General features: G+C 42.4%; 1 protein-coding gene across 1 annotated transcript in view; it reads right to left on the bottom strand.

Moving 5' to 3' along the window:
• LOC115203331 (FERM domain-containing protein 5) overlaps positions 1–13,198 on the bottom strand; it is a 153,582-nt gene that overhangs the window by 39,023 nt on the left and 101,361 nt on the right. The gene's annotated exons all lie outside the window — the stretch shown is intronic.

Raw genomic sequence — 13,198 nt, 5'->3', positions numbered from 1 at the left:
CCACACTATTACACTGTCTGAGCCAAGGACTAATTGCTTTCTGGTTTTGATTACAATACTGGGTGGGGTGAATATATTTTATATGACATACATTATTTTTTGTTAAGTTGTAAATAGTAGCTACAGCAAAGTGTGTTAAAATCATTTCTAACTTGTTAACAATTTCTGCTATTTAGTTTTTGCTACCATGTGGGTTTTAGCTTGCTTGAGCCTGCTAACTGAGGAGTGTTAATTCACCTGTTTCCATACATGTTTAATTTTAAAACCTTTATCTTACAAAATAGTTATTTAATCTATCAACTCCCGAGATTAGGCTGGCAATACTAAAGTGCCTATAAGAACATCCAATAGTCAAAGGTATTGTCACGTCGGACTTGGACTGGCTGATAGGTGGAATCAAGTGCAGGAGACAGAGGTGCTGGAGGTGAGTGTCTTTTAATAATCCTACTCACACACACGCCGAAAAGCACAGGGCGCTATACAAAGTTCCAGTAATTAGTTAACTGCGCCCGTACAACACAAAAAATATAATTCCTAAGGCAAGGAGCGCAGCCCGGTAAATCTTTATACAAAACAAACTGTCGATCACACAACGTGGACAATAAACAATCCCGCACAAAATCCCAACTGAAAACACACATTAAATAAGTCCCCACTAATGACATACACAAAATAGGTGCGGAACAGACAGACAAAACGAAACGACAGAAACAACGATCGGTGGCAGCTAATAGGCCGGCGACGACGACCGCCGAGCGCCGCCCGACTGAGGAGGGGCACCACTTTCGTTGGATCCTGTGACAGGTATATGAAATACAACTGGTACAGAGAGAAATAGTTGACACGTCATAATTCCTATAATAACTACAACCTAAAACTTCTTAACTGGGAATATTGAAAACTCATGTTAAAAGGAACCACCAGCTTTCATATGTTCTCATGTTCTGAGCAATGAACTTAAACGTTAGCTTTCTTACATGGCACATATTGCACTTTTACTTTCTTCTCCAACACTGTATTTTTGCATTATTTTAACCAAATTGAACATGTTTCATTATTTACTTGAGACTAAATTGATTTTATTTATGTATTTTATATATGTTCATTGTTCATTCAGTATTGTTGTAATTGTCATTATTACATATGTATATATATATATATACCGATTATGATTTTTATATTTATATATATGATTATGATTTTTCAACGCCGATACCGATTATTGGAGGACCAAAAAAAGTCGATACTGATTAATCGGCCGATTTTTATATATATACGACCGGCTCTATATAAATATATATAAATATATATATATATATAAATCGGTCTTAATCAGTATCGACTGATAATTGGTTGACCTCTACCAGGGAGAAGACATGGAAGCCTGAGAGGAAGACAACCAAAGCTTTAGTTTCTAGACTCATTTTACAGATGTATGTTGAAAACGTTTTTGGGAGATGCGATGGATCATTGGGGATCATTCAATATTGCCTTTCTTTTGTTGTTCAGTGAAATCATTCCATGTGAAGAGTCAAGTCATTTAATAAAAGATCAATTCGTAACAAATGTTAATTTTTTTATTTCTATTGGAAGGATTTAATCATTTCCAATTATGTCTACTTAATGAAAAATGTTTATGTTTCTGTCTCCATACCATATGGTAAATTTATCCAATGCAAAAAGCATCTACATTTAAATGGTATTAATATGAATTTGCATATATTTCCATTAATTCCCATATATTCCCGTTAATTCCCATATATTCCCGTTAATTCCCACAGAAAGTTTCCACCTCTGAATGTTCCCCAAAATGTGCAACCCTAGTCAGCGATCTTGATTAGGGCTCAGGAGAAAACAGAGGCTGGTTTGTGGTGGTGGTAATGTCTGGTCACATTAGCAGATGTCTCTTTCTCATTGTCTTTCTGCCTCTTTCTCTCTGCCTCTCTCTCTCTCTGCCGCTCTCTCCCTCTGCCTCTCTCTCGCTCTCACTCTCCCTCTCTTTCAATATCAATTTAAGGGCTTCATTGGCATGAGAAACATATGTTTACATTGCCAAAGCATGTGAAATGGATAATAAACAAAAGGGAAATAAACAATACAAAAATGATCTCTCTCAGTCTCGCTCTCTCTCCCACATAGCTCTGCTCTGGGGTTGTGTTTTGTGTGATTAAGTCAGTGAGTGGTTAATGTGGCGGCTGCTACTTTACAACCTCACGCTCTACTCCTGTCCTGCTGTGCTGCTGTGAGGCTCAACCTCAGCATTGCCACTCAGTCAGCAGCGTGTCCCAGATAGTGTACTAAGTAGGGAATAGGGTACCATTAGGGATGCAGGCTATATCAGCCACTTGGATAATCACTATGAGGCTTTCAGAGCTACAAGGTGGTGTATCTCGGAGATATGTACAGTTCAGTGTTTCAAGGGCTTACTAGGGTGATAATCACATGATATGGTATGTTATGTAATGTTATGTTCACTGAGAGATAGTGGTTGTCTGTAAAGCAGAGGAGTCCTGTTGGAGACTAGAGGACATGTTGATGGGTTGGGGTCAATTCCATTTCAATTCCAGTCAATTCAGGAAGTACACGGAAGTTCTCTTCAATGCTTCAATGCTTTTCAATGAGGAACACTTTGAATTGGAATTGGAGTTTGGTTTACTTTCTGAATTGACTGGAATTTAAATGGAATTGACCCCAACCCTGACATGTTGAATGTCAGGTGAGTGTATAAGGTAGGCTGTGTCTGTTAGTTTGGTTTCTATTGGGGAGTTATACTGTATCATGTATTTTTATAATGTAATAAAGTGATTTGGATTCTGTATTTACAGTGCAGACTTTAAGACTGGCTTGAGGTGCCACACTCCATTTATCCACACCGGACTTAAGGCAGGAGGTCGCTATTGGTGCTGTTCTTAATGGTAAGAGATACCGTATCATATTGTAATAAACTGTACCATGAAAAGATAAGCAGCACAAGACTCCTCCTTTTAACTGTAGGTGTTAATATCCCCGAGAGGAAGAGAGATTCCTATTTTATGTTATTTTTTATTTAACCTTTATTTATCTAGGCAAGTCAGTTAAGAACAAATTCTTATTTTCAATGACGGTCTAGGAACAGTGGGTTAACTGCCTTGTTCAGGGGCAGAATGACAGATTTGTACCTTGTCAGCTCGGGGATTTGAACTTGCAACCTATAAAGAGCATCACACAGAGCATCACACAGAGCATCACACAGAGCATCACACAGAGCATCACACAGAGCATCACACAGAGCATCACACAGAGCAGACAGAGATAGACCACTAACTGGGTCATCCTCTACGCCAGGCAGGCGAGAATAGAGAAACACACGCACGTACGCACGCACGCGCGCGCGCGCACGCACGCACGCACACACACACACACACACACACACACACACACACACACACACACACACACACACACAGTATAGATTTGCCCCAGAAACATTAAGCCAAGTTTTATTTCCAAGCCTTTGATCAACCCAGTCAGTGCTACAGCTATACAGTCAGACCAAGAGCCTGGTGGTGGACACTGGAAAAACATTGTTCTTTAGAGTGACACATATTCAATACAACTTATCTTAGACACATAACAACACTGTTTGGTGCAGTGTTCCATAGCTGTCAAAATGCTGACTGTATGTATGCATATTGGTCATTGGTCATTCCCTGGGTGAGGAGAGGAGTGAATGAGTGTTTCAACCCAGTGCTGCTCCTGGATTAAAGTCCTTCCTCTGTACATACTTCCTATGAATTTATACTAAGCAGAGCAGCTATGGGATTTTGGATAGTCATTTATGCTGCTGCTGTTGATGATCCATACCTGCCCTATATTGCGTTTTTAAAGATAAACATATCCTTCAGAGAATATCCCAGGCAACAGGTCTTCAGTAGACATGCCACCACGTCGAGACGCCATGCCATCTCAGCACTACTAACCCCTAGACTACAAAGGGCTCAAGGTACATAACTGATGCACATTTTGAATGCAATACGCCTCTCCACATCTTCTAACATTAATATCCACTGTCCCTAGAAAGCCTCTCAACTGATGGAGGAAAAAACATGATAAATCCTCCTTAATGACTAGGCTGGGCCTGGAGCCGTCTGGTAGAGGCTGGATATTCCCTTGATGTGGCCCAGTGGGAGTGCTTCGTGCTGGGCTGTGTTCCGAGGGAGCCTGGGCGGGAGGGGCTCTCTAAATCATTCCTCCAGTGGAGAGAGAGTGAGTGAGAGTAAGAGCGAGAGAGTGGCCCTCCCTGGGGGCCCCATTAGAGTGATGACATGGTGGGGGTCTGGGGGCTGACTAGCACTACGACTCACGCCTACATGAACACACAGGGGCCAGCAGGGGCCAAACTGCTCTCCAACCCTCATGGCTGGATGTCTCGGACATCCAAACTGCTCTCCAACCCTCATGGCTGGATGTCTCGGACATCTCGGGGGGGGGGGGGGTGAGAAGAGGGGAGGAAAGGAAAGAGGAGGGACATTGCCATTGGGACTCTGACTCTCTAGAACCCAGCTGACAGTATCCAGGGGCTGAGTCAGTGAAAGGTAAAGGGTAGTGAGGTGCATCTCTTTCATGGAACCCATCTGCTGAGCATCTGCTCTCTGTGCCCTTCCTCTCCCCCTCTAGCTCAGGAGGCTGAGGGGACTTACAGCCCACTGAAGTTAGAACAGTTGAAGCCATTTTAGAAAAAGCTGGTTACATAGGACTGTTTAATGATATTATCTTTACTGTTGATACCAAAATAGCATTCTTGAGTGAAAAATCTGATATTCCTAGCCCAGTATTATGGTGAGGTCTATTTGTCTCTAAGTTCAGACATCAGTTTATTGTAGCACATCCTTGTCTAGTCTACTTCATCTCTGCCTATTCTTCCCCCAAGAGTCAACCATGCTAATGGCTTCCCCTGCCTGGTATTGTACCAAAGGAAGAATACAAGTAGGATTTCTGTTGATAGTGTAACGATTTTTAATTATATACTGCTCAAAAAAATAAAGGGAACACTTAAACAACACAATGTAACTCCAAGTCAATCACACTTCTGTGAAATCAAACTGTCCACTTAGGAAGCAACACTGATTGACAATACATTTCACATGCTGTTGTGCAAATGGAATAGACAACAGGTGGAAATTATAGGCAATTAGCAAGACACCCCCAATAAAGGAGTGATTCTGCAGGTGGTGACCACAGACCACTTCTCAGTTCCTATGCTTCCTGGCTGATGTTTTGGTCACTTTTGAATGCTGGCGGTGCTTTCACTCTAGTGGTAGCATGAGACGGAGTCTACAACCCACACAAGTGGCTCAGGTAGTGCAGCTCATCCAGGATGGCACATCAATGCGAGCTGTGGCAAGAAGGTTTGCTGTGTCTGTCAGCGTAGTGTCCAGAGCATGGAGGCGCTACCAGGAGACAGGCCAGTACATCAGGAGACGTGGAGGAGGCCGTAGGAGGGCAACAACCCAGCAGCAGGACCGCTACCTCCGCCTTTGTGCAAGGAGGAGCAGGAGGAGCACTGCCAGAGCCCTGCAAAATGACCTCCAGCAGGCCACAAATGTGCATGTGTCTGCTCAAACAGTCAGAAACAGACTCCATGAGGGTGGTATGAGGGCCCGACGTCCACAGGTGGGGGTTGGGCTTACAGCCCAACACCGTGCAGGACGTTTGGCATTTGCCAGAGAACACCAAGATTGGCAAATTCGCCACTGGCGCCCTGTGCTCTTCACAGATGAAAGCAGGTTCACACTGAGCACATGTGACAGACGTGACAGAGTCTGGAGACGCCGTGGAGAACGTTCTGATACCTGCAACATCCTCCAGCATGACCGGTTTGGCGGTGGGTCAGTCATGGTGTGGGGTCGCATTTCTTTGGGGGCCGCACAGCCCTCCATGTGCTCGCCAGAGGTAGCCTGACTGCCATTAGGTACCGAGATGAGATCCTCAGACCCCTTGTGAGACCATATGCTGGTGCGGTTGGCCCTGGGTTCCTCCTAATGCAAGACAATGCTAGATCTCATGTGGCTGGAGTGTGTCAGCAGTTCCTGCAAGAGGAAGGCATTGATGCTATGGACTGGCCCGCCCGTTCCCCAGACCTGAATCCAATTGAGCACATCTGGGACATCATGTCTCGCTCCATCCACCAACGCCACGTTGCACCACAGACTGTCCAGGAGTTGGCGGATGCTTTAGTCCAGGTCTGGGAGGAGATCCCTCAGGAGACCATCCGCCACCTCATCAGGAGCATGCCCAGGCGTTGTAGGGAGGTCATACTGGCACGTGGAGGCCACACACACTACTGAGCCACATTTTGACTTGTTTTAAGGACATTACATCAAAGTTGGATCAGCCTGTAGTGTGGTTTTCCACTTTAATTTTGAGTGTGACTCCAAATCCAGACCTCCATGGGTTGATAAATTGGATTTCCATAGATTATTTTTGTGTGATTTTGTTGTCAGCACATTCAACTATGTAAAGAAAAAAGTATTTAATAAGATTATTTCATTCATTCAGATCTAGGATGTGTTATTTTAGTGTTCCCTTTATTTTTTTGAGCAGTGTACTTGAAAAAAATGACAGCTGCACAGAGCCTGCAGTAGGGTTCAATTTTATCTCATCACATTAATATATATTTTTTTTAAATCAGGTAATCAAGAGACACCTCTCCTGAACTTCTCTGCTGTAATGAAAAATAATATGCACAGACAGACACGGACTCACTTTCGTGCCCACACACGCACGCACGCACACACACACACACACACACACACACACACACACACACACACACACACACACACACACACACACACACACACACACACACACACACACACACACACCTGAAGTTCTCTTGGCCAGAGAGAGGCTAGGGAAAGGTCTCTCCAGTGAGTGAGTCCCATCACCTGGCCTGCATGAAGGTAGACAGCACAGTGACAGAACAACTCACTGTCAAGCTACCACAAGTGATGTCCTCATGGGACAGTGGAGAGACTACTGTGTGTGTGTGTATGTGTCTGCGCTTGTGTGTGTTTGTGTGTGTGTATGGGTGTGTATGTATGTGTGTATGGGTGGGTGTGTGTGTGCGCGTGTGCACATTATTGTGTGTGCGTGCATGTGTGTGTGTATGGGCGTGTGTGTGTATGTGTGTGCATGTTTGTGTGTGTGTTACTGAGGTAACTGTGTGGAAATCTCAGGAAGACCAGCCAGGCAAAAAGAAAGACACCCAGCCATGTAAAATAGTGAGCACCAGTCTCTTAGTCATTTCAATACACAGTGACCCTGAAAAGCAACACAAGCTGTGCATTGAAACTAACTGTCTGGGCATTCTAAGAGAGAACAAGAATAACTAACTGACTGGGCATTCTAAGAGAGAACAAGAATAACTAACTGACTGGGCATTCTAAGAGAGAACAAGAATAACTAACTGACTGGGCATTCTAAGAAAGAACAAGAATAACTAACTGACTGGGCATTCTAAGAGAGAACAAGAATAACTAACTGACTGGGCATTCTAAGAGAGAACAAGAATAACTAACTGACTGGGCATTCTAAGAGAGAACAAGAATAACTAACTGACTGGGCATTCTAAGAAAGAACAAGAATAACTAACTGTCTGGGCATTCTAAGAGAGAACAAGAAGAACTAACTGACTGGGCATTCTAAGAGAGAACGAGAAGAACTAACTGACTGGGCATTCTAAGAAAGAACAAGAAGAACTAACTGACTGGGCATTCTAAGAGAGAACGAGAAGAACTAACTGACTGGGCATTCTAAGAGAGAACGAGAAGAACTAACTGACTGGGCATTCTAAGAGAGAACGAGAAGAACTAACTGACTGGGCATTCTAAGAGAGAACGAGAAGAACTAACTGACTGGGCATTCTAAGAGAGAACGAGAAGAACTAACTGACTGGGCATTCTAAGAGAGAACGAGAAGAACTAACTGACTGGGCATTCTAAGAGAGAACGAGAAGAACTAACTGACTGGGCATTCTAAGAGAGAACGAGAAGAACTAACTGACTGGGCATTCTAAGAGAGAACGAGAAGAACTAACTGACTGGGCATTCTAAGAGAGAACGAGAAGAACTAACTGACTGGGCATTCTAAGAGAGAACAAGAAGAACTAACTGACTGGGCATTCTAAGAGAGAACGAGAAGAACTAACTGACTGGGCATTCTAAGAGAGAACGAGAAGAACTAACTGACTGGGCATTCTAAGAGAGAACAAGAAGAACTAACTGACTGGGCATTCTAAGAGAGAACAAGAAGAACTAACTGACTGGGCATTCTAAGAGAGAACGAGAAGAACTAACTGACTGGGCATTCTAAGAGAGAACAAGAAGGCCAGCCTGATCACTAGAAATAGGTGTCGATTTCAGACTTTTGAAAAGATCCTGCGAACGTTGATATATGCCGTCCTTAGCGCTCACAAAGAAAATAAAACAATTTCCCAGCACAGAGGGAAAACTGGTGATTCTCGGAGCTGGAGCTCGCTGTTTAGACCACTGATCCACCGCAGTTCACAATGCTCTAGCAAGCTGTGACAATACTGATGATAGTTGATGGAAACAGCACGTTGTTTTTAATTATTTAGGTTTAAGCCTTCCCCAAACCATAGCCCTAACCTTAACCACTCAGATTTCATATCTAACTTAACCCTTTGAGTTCCGTTTTAACCCTGTGACCAAGCGGAATTAACCCTGTAACCACCAATTAATGCAAAAATAGACGGTACTGTAACAGAGAGAGACATGAGGGTATGTCTGTCAGAGGAAAACCTGGTCTATCATATTTCCCTTTCACTCACTGAGCCGCATCAAAGGCCGAGTCAGCTACTTTATACTGGGGTTTAATCCTTTTGGCTGTGACACCGTTGGTGATCAGACTGTGCTGACATCGCTCTCATCAGACACAAGAGCAGCATATGTTTTCATCATCAGAAGTCACTTTGAAAGGACTCTGAATGTCAAACTTCAGAGTCAAAGGGCACATAAAGAGGCATTGTATCACAATACTAGACCTCCAATGGTGGACACTGTCAGGATCAATATATTGAGTTGGGTTGATTCAAGCTTTGTTCAAATATGATTCATGTCAACATACTTTTGCTGATTGTATTGACTACTCAGGAGTGATGTTGTTGTGTAATACACCAGGCAATATCATCATCATCATCATCTCCATAATAGCTGATGAAAAGTCAACACTCAACTCAACAGTGACATACCTACCAGCCTCACGTCTGAGCCTGGCAGATCTGACCGGTGCTATTTAAGGAAGAAAGGTCATTCTAAATGGAATCCACTGGCAGGCATTAAACTGCGTTGACGATCTGGAGCAAAGTCCCTAATCATAAGAGACACATTGCAAATGGGAATGTGTGATGTCATGTCGTCTACCAAGCTCCACTTATCTATCATTTAAAGTTTCTAACAGGTCAACATAGTATTTATGCTGTCTTTGAGATAGCGTTTTCTCAATCAAGCTGTGCTAACTGAAGGATCTCCACAGCCAACAATGGGATTTTTCTTTTGCATCATGGGGCAACATGGAAATTTTAATTACTGGCAAGTTACAAACAGCATAGCTTTGACCATAATATCTGACATTCAAACAACAGTTTAGCCATATTGAATTTAGCCATATTGAAAATGCTTGTAAGTGGCTGTCTTGAGGTAGCTAGATGATCTTGTCTCCCTTGTCTTCCCTGTCTATTTCAATGTGGTTCAACCTTTATGGAAAACAAACAGGGTAAATTATACCTGTGCCATCTGGCATCTGTCAGTGTAAATAGTCTCTTGTGACAGATTGAACTGCGCCCACAAGAGATTTGACCATGGGTGCCAGAATAGTGTGTGAGACGACATACTCTGTGTGTGTGTGTACTCTAGTCAAACTCACAGATGTCCCTGAGACAGACAGACAGACAGACAGACAGACAGACAGACAGACAGACAGACAGACAGACAGACAGACAGACAGACAGACAGACAGACTACATGAAATACTACCTGAACGAGAGAACATTACCCACTGGGCATAGAGGTAAGTTCAATGTCTAGTTTTGATTTACATTTCGTTCAGTTGTCAACTAACGTGAATTCAACGTGAAATCAACAAAACATTTCACCATGTCATTGGATTTAGGTCAAACGTTGGGTGAACAAAAGACGGACATTGACCTTACGTTGATGACTTTTTGCAAATCCAATTAGTTTTCCACGGTGATTCAACGTCATCACATATATTTTTGGCGTTGAAACCAGTTTTTGCCCAGTGGGTAGCGTGCACAACAGTGAAACAGACAAACAGGGGTTCAGTTCTAACCCCAGAGAGTAAAAATATCAAATCAGGAAATGTCAGTCAACTGAAAAGTGTTAATGTATGCAAAATTGCAACAACAAGAGGCAGATTTTAAAGGGGATTTCTTCTGTAAAGGAGGTCTGAAACACATGAAGGGCTTAGCCAACTTTAATCCAAGTCAGCGAAAAAGCATCAAATCTAAGTGTAAATGAATGATTACTCTGGGTACTACCAACCTTTCCTTTACATGAATCAATGATGAATGGGTGGGTGGTGAATGGTTGATGAAGTTAACCTGAGTACATCCAGTGACCATATGACATGGCAAAACCCACCATTCATTTATTAATGAGTCAGACACAGCAAAGCCTGGGCAGTGAGTACAGCCACAACACACACAAAAACACACACACAGCCACAGGATGCTATCTCCTACTGGATGTTTTATTCAAAGCAACAGCGTGGACGCTGTTGGAGAAGGAGAAGAGACTCAGTAACGGGGGTAGCACTACATCAGATATGAGCAACGAAAAGACCACTAACAAAAAGTAGAAAATTGTAAACAAGCTCTTGTGAAACAACTTCGTTAAATCCCTTTTAACCAAATAAACAGAGGATTTCGTGGATTAAATTCAGTAACTCTCTCTCTGTCTCTCTTCAGCACATATATCTCTCTCCTTTCAGCATCTCTCTCTCTCTCTCTCTTCAGCATCTCTCCCTCTCTTTCTCTCCATAATGTTTAAGGCTTTATTGTTCTGACAAACAGCAAAGCCAGTCAATCCCAAGGTAGAATTACCTGCCCTGATAAACAGAAGGACCAATTCAAATAGATACAGCCAAACTACTGGTAACAATGTTTACCATTGCAAGCCTCTGGAGTCTCCTAAACATTTCTAGAGGTAAACCTTTTGCTGCCACCTCTAGTGAGCTGAAAACGAAATGTAATTTAGACCATTAAATGACATTTATAGCTTCCCAAAATGAATATCTAACTGAAAGACATAACATAACCAACAGCTCAAGTATCAGCTTTGAATTCACTATATGACAAATTGGTGATGTATTTGGAATCTTGAAATAAAGTCCCATTTCCATTTTCAATGTTGTTTTCATAGATTATAACCAAGGGTGGTTTGGACTGAGATGGTAATTCTAAGGGACAGTGAGTCATGTCAGAATGTAAGATGATTTGTCATCTGTTTCATACTATCAAGGTTCCCTCCACTCAAGTCTATTCCCTTTAACATCTAAAGCCCAAGTTTTGCCAAAGAATTGAAATGATCGCCTACTGAAAGTCACCATTACATGAGTCTCAAATAGGTCCATAAGCGTAGATTTTGTATCTCTAAAGGAACATTTATTAAATGAAACCTTAACTTATTGTGACACAATGAGAGACTATAAAGTGTAGGTAGTCAGATGAAGGGAAGTATTCGGCTTTCCTCATTTTTTACATTTTTGTTCAAGTCAAGGAGAAAACTTTTGAGTGATGTGGAATCCCGTTGGTGCCCCCAGTCCCCAGTCTTCAAGGTTGTTTGCTGAGGTCCGGTAGTGTTGCAGAAATGAGTGTCTGAGTCGATGAGGCAGACAGGCTAACTGACGCAAATACCCAGGGGTAACTTGACTAAACAATGAATCTGCCTGCTAGCCAGTATAATGGGATTCCATTTAAAAGATTAAGTCAAGGATCACCGGGGTAATAGACACTATTACTTATCCACTTCTTCAGTCTCACCATCAACTGTAAGAATTCTGGGCCAATGATGGGGGGCTGGAACTTCATTCTATTTGTACTTCATTTGTACTTTGCAAATTGATGCAAGAAGCCTAAACAGATATTGTATTTGACAAAAAACAATAATTTCAAATCTAGATTACATTGGTACACGATCAAATATGTCTCTCTATTTATGAGTGGAAATACATCGGAATAGATTTCCTAAATGAAAATAATTTTGAGTTGAATTCCTAGTGATTTTACAGTCTTTTATGTGCAAAAATGAAGAAAAATAAATGTGCTCAGAAAACTTTGGGGGGCCAAATAAAATCGTCGGCTGGCCACCTGTTGACGATCCCTGCTCTAGGAGTTACTGAAATTATTTCTAATTTTCAGCTGGCCTTTTATCACTCTCGGCATTGCCAGATTCCTAACATAGAAATAAACCTAGTGACCAGGCAGGTATACAGTGCTTTCAGAAAGTATTCACACCCATTGACTTTTTCCACATTTGTTGTGTTACAAAGTGGGATTAAAATTGATTTAATTGTCATTTTTTGTAAACGATCTTTAAAAAATACTTTGTAATTGTCACAAAAAATGTTGTACTAGAGAGAAGACCAAGGCGCAGCAGGTATTTGGATACTCATATTTTAATTTTCAAAAAAAGGAGTAAAGTATCCACTGGACAAAACAATAAAGACGACAGCAACAGGTTTACAGGCTATACAAACACAGTGCAAAAACAACTACCCACAACCCCAAAGAAAAACACACACACACCTATATAGGACTCCCAATCAAAGGCAACTCAACACACCTGCCTTCAATCAGGAGTCCTAATCACCAACACAACATATAACCCACAAAAAAACCTGCCACGTCCTGACCAAAACTAATACAATACCTCCCTCTGCTGGTCAGGACGTGACAGTACCCCCCCCTCAAGGTGCAGACCCCGGAATGCACCTAAAAAAACAAAAAACAAACAAACAACAAAAAATATCCCCCTAAACAATAAGGGAGGGAAGGGAGGGTGGCTGCCGTCAACGACGGCACTGTGCTACACCCTCCCTCCCCCAACCCACCTATCCTGGAGGTGGCTCAGGTGAGGGACGTAAACCACGCTCCACCTTTGGCGTCGTCCACTTT

Source organism: Salmo trutta, chromosome 12 (genome assembly GCF_901001165.1).
Source record: "Salmo trutta chromosome 12, fSalTru1.1, whole genome shotgun sequence".
Taxonomy (NCBI): domain Eukaryota; kingdom Metazoa; phylum Chordata; class Actinopteri; order Salmoniformes; family Salmonidae; genus Salmo; species Salmo trutta.
The sequence above is the reverse complement of the archived record's forward strand: the minus strand, read 5'-3'. Positions and strand labels throughout refer to the sequence as shown.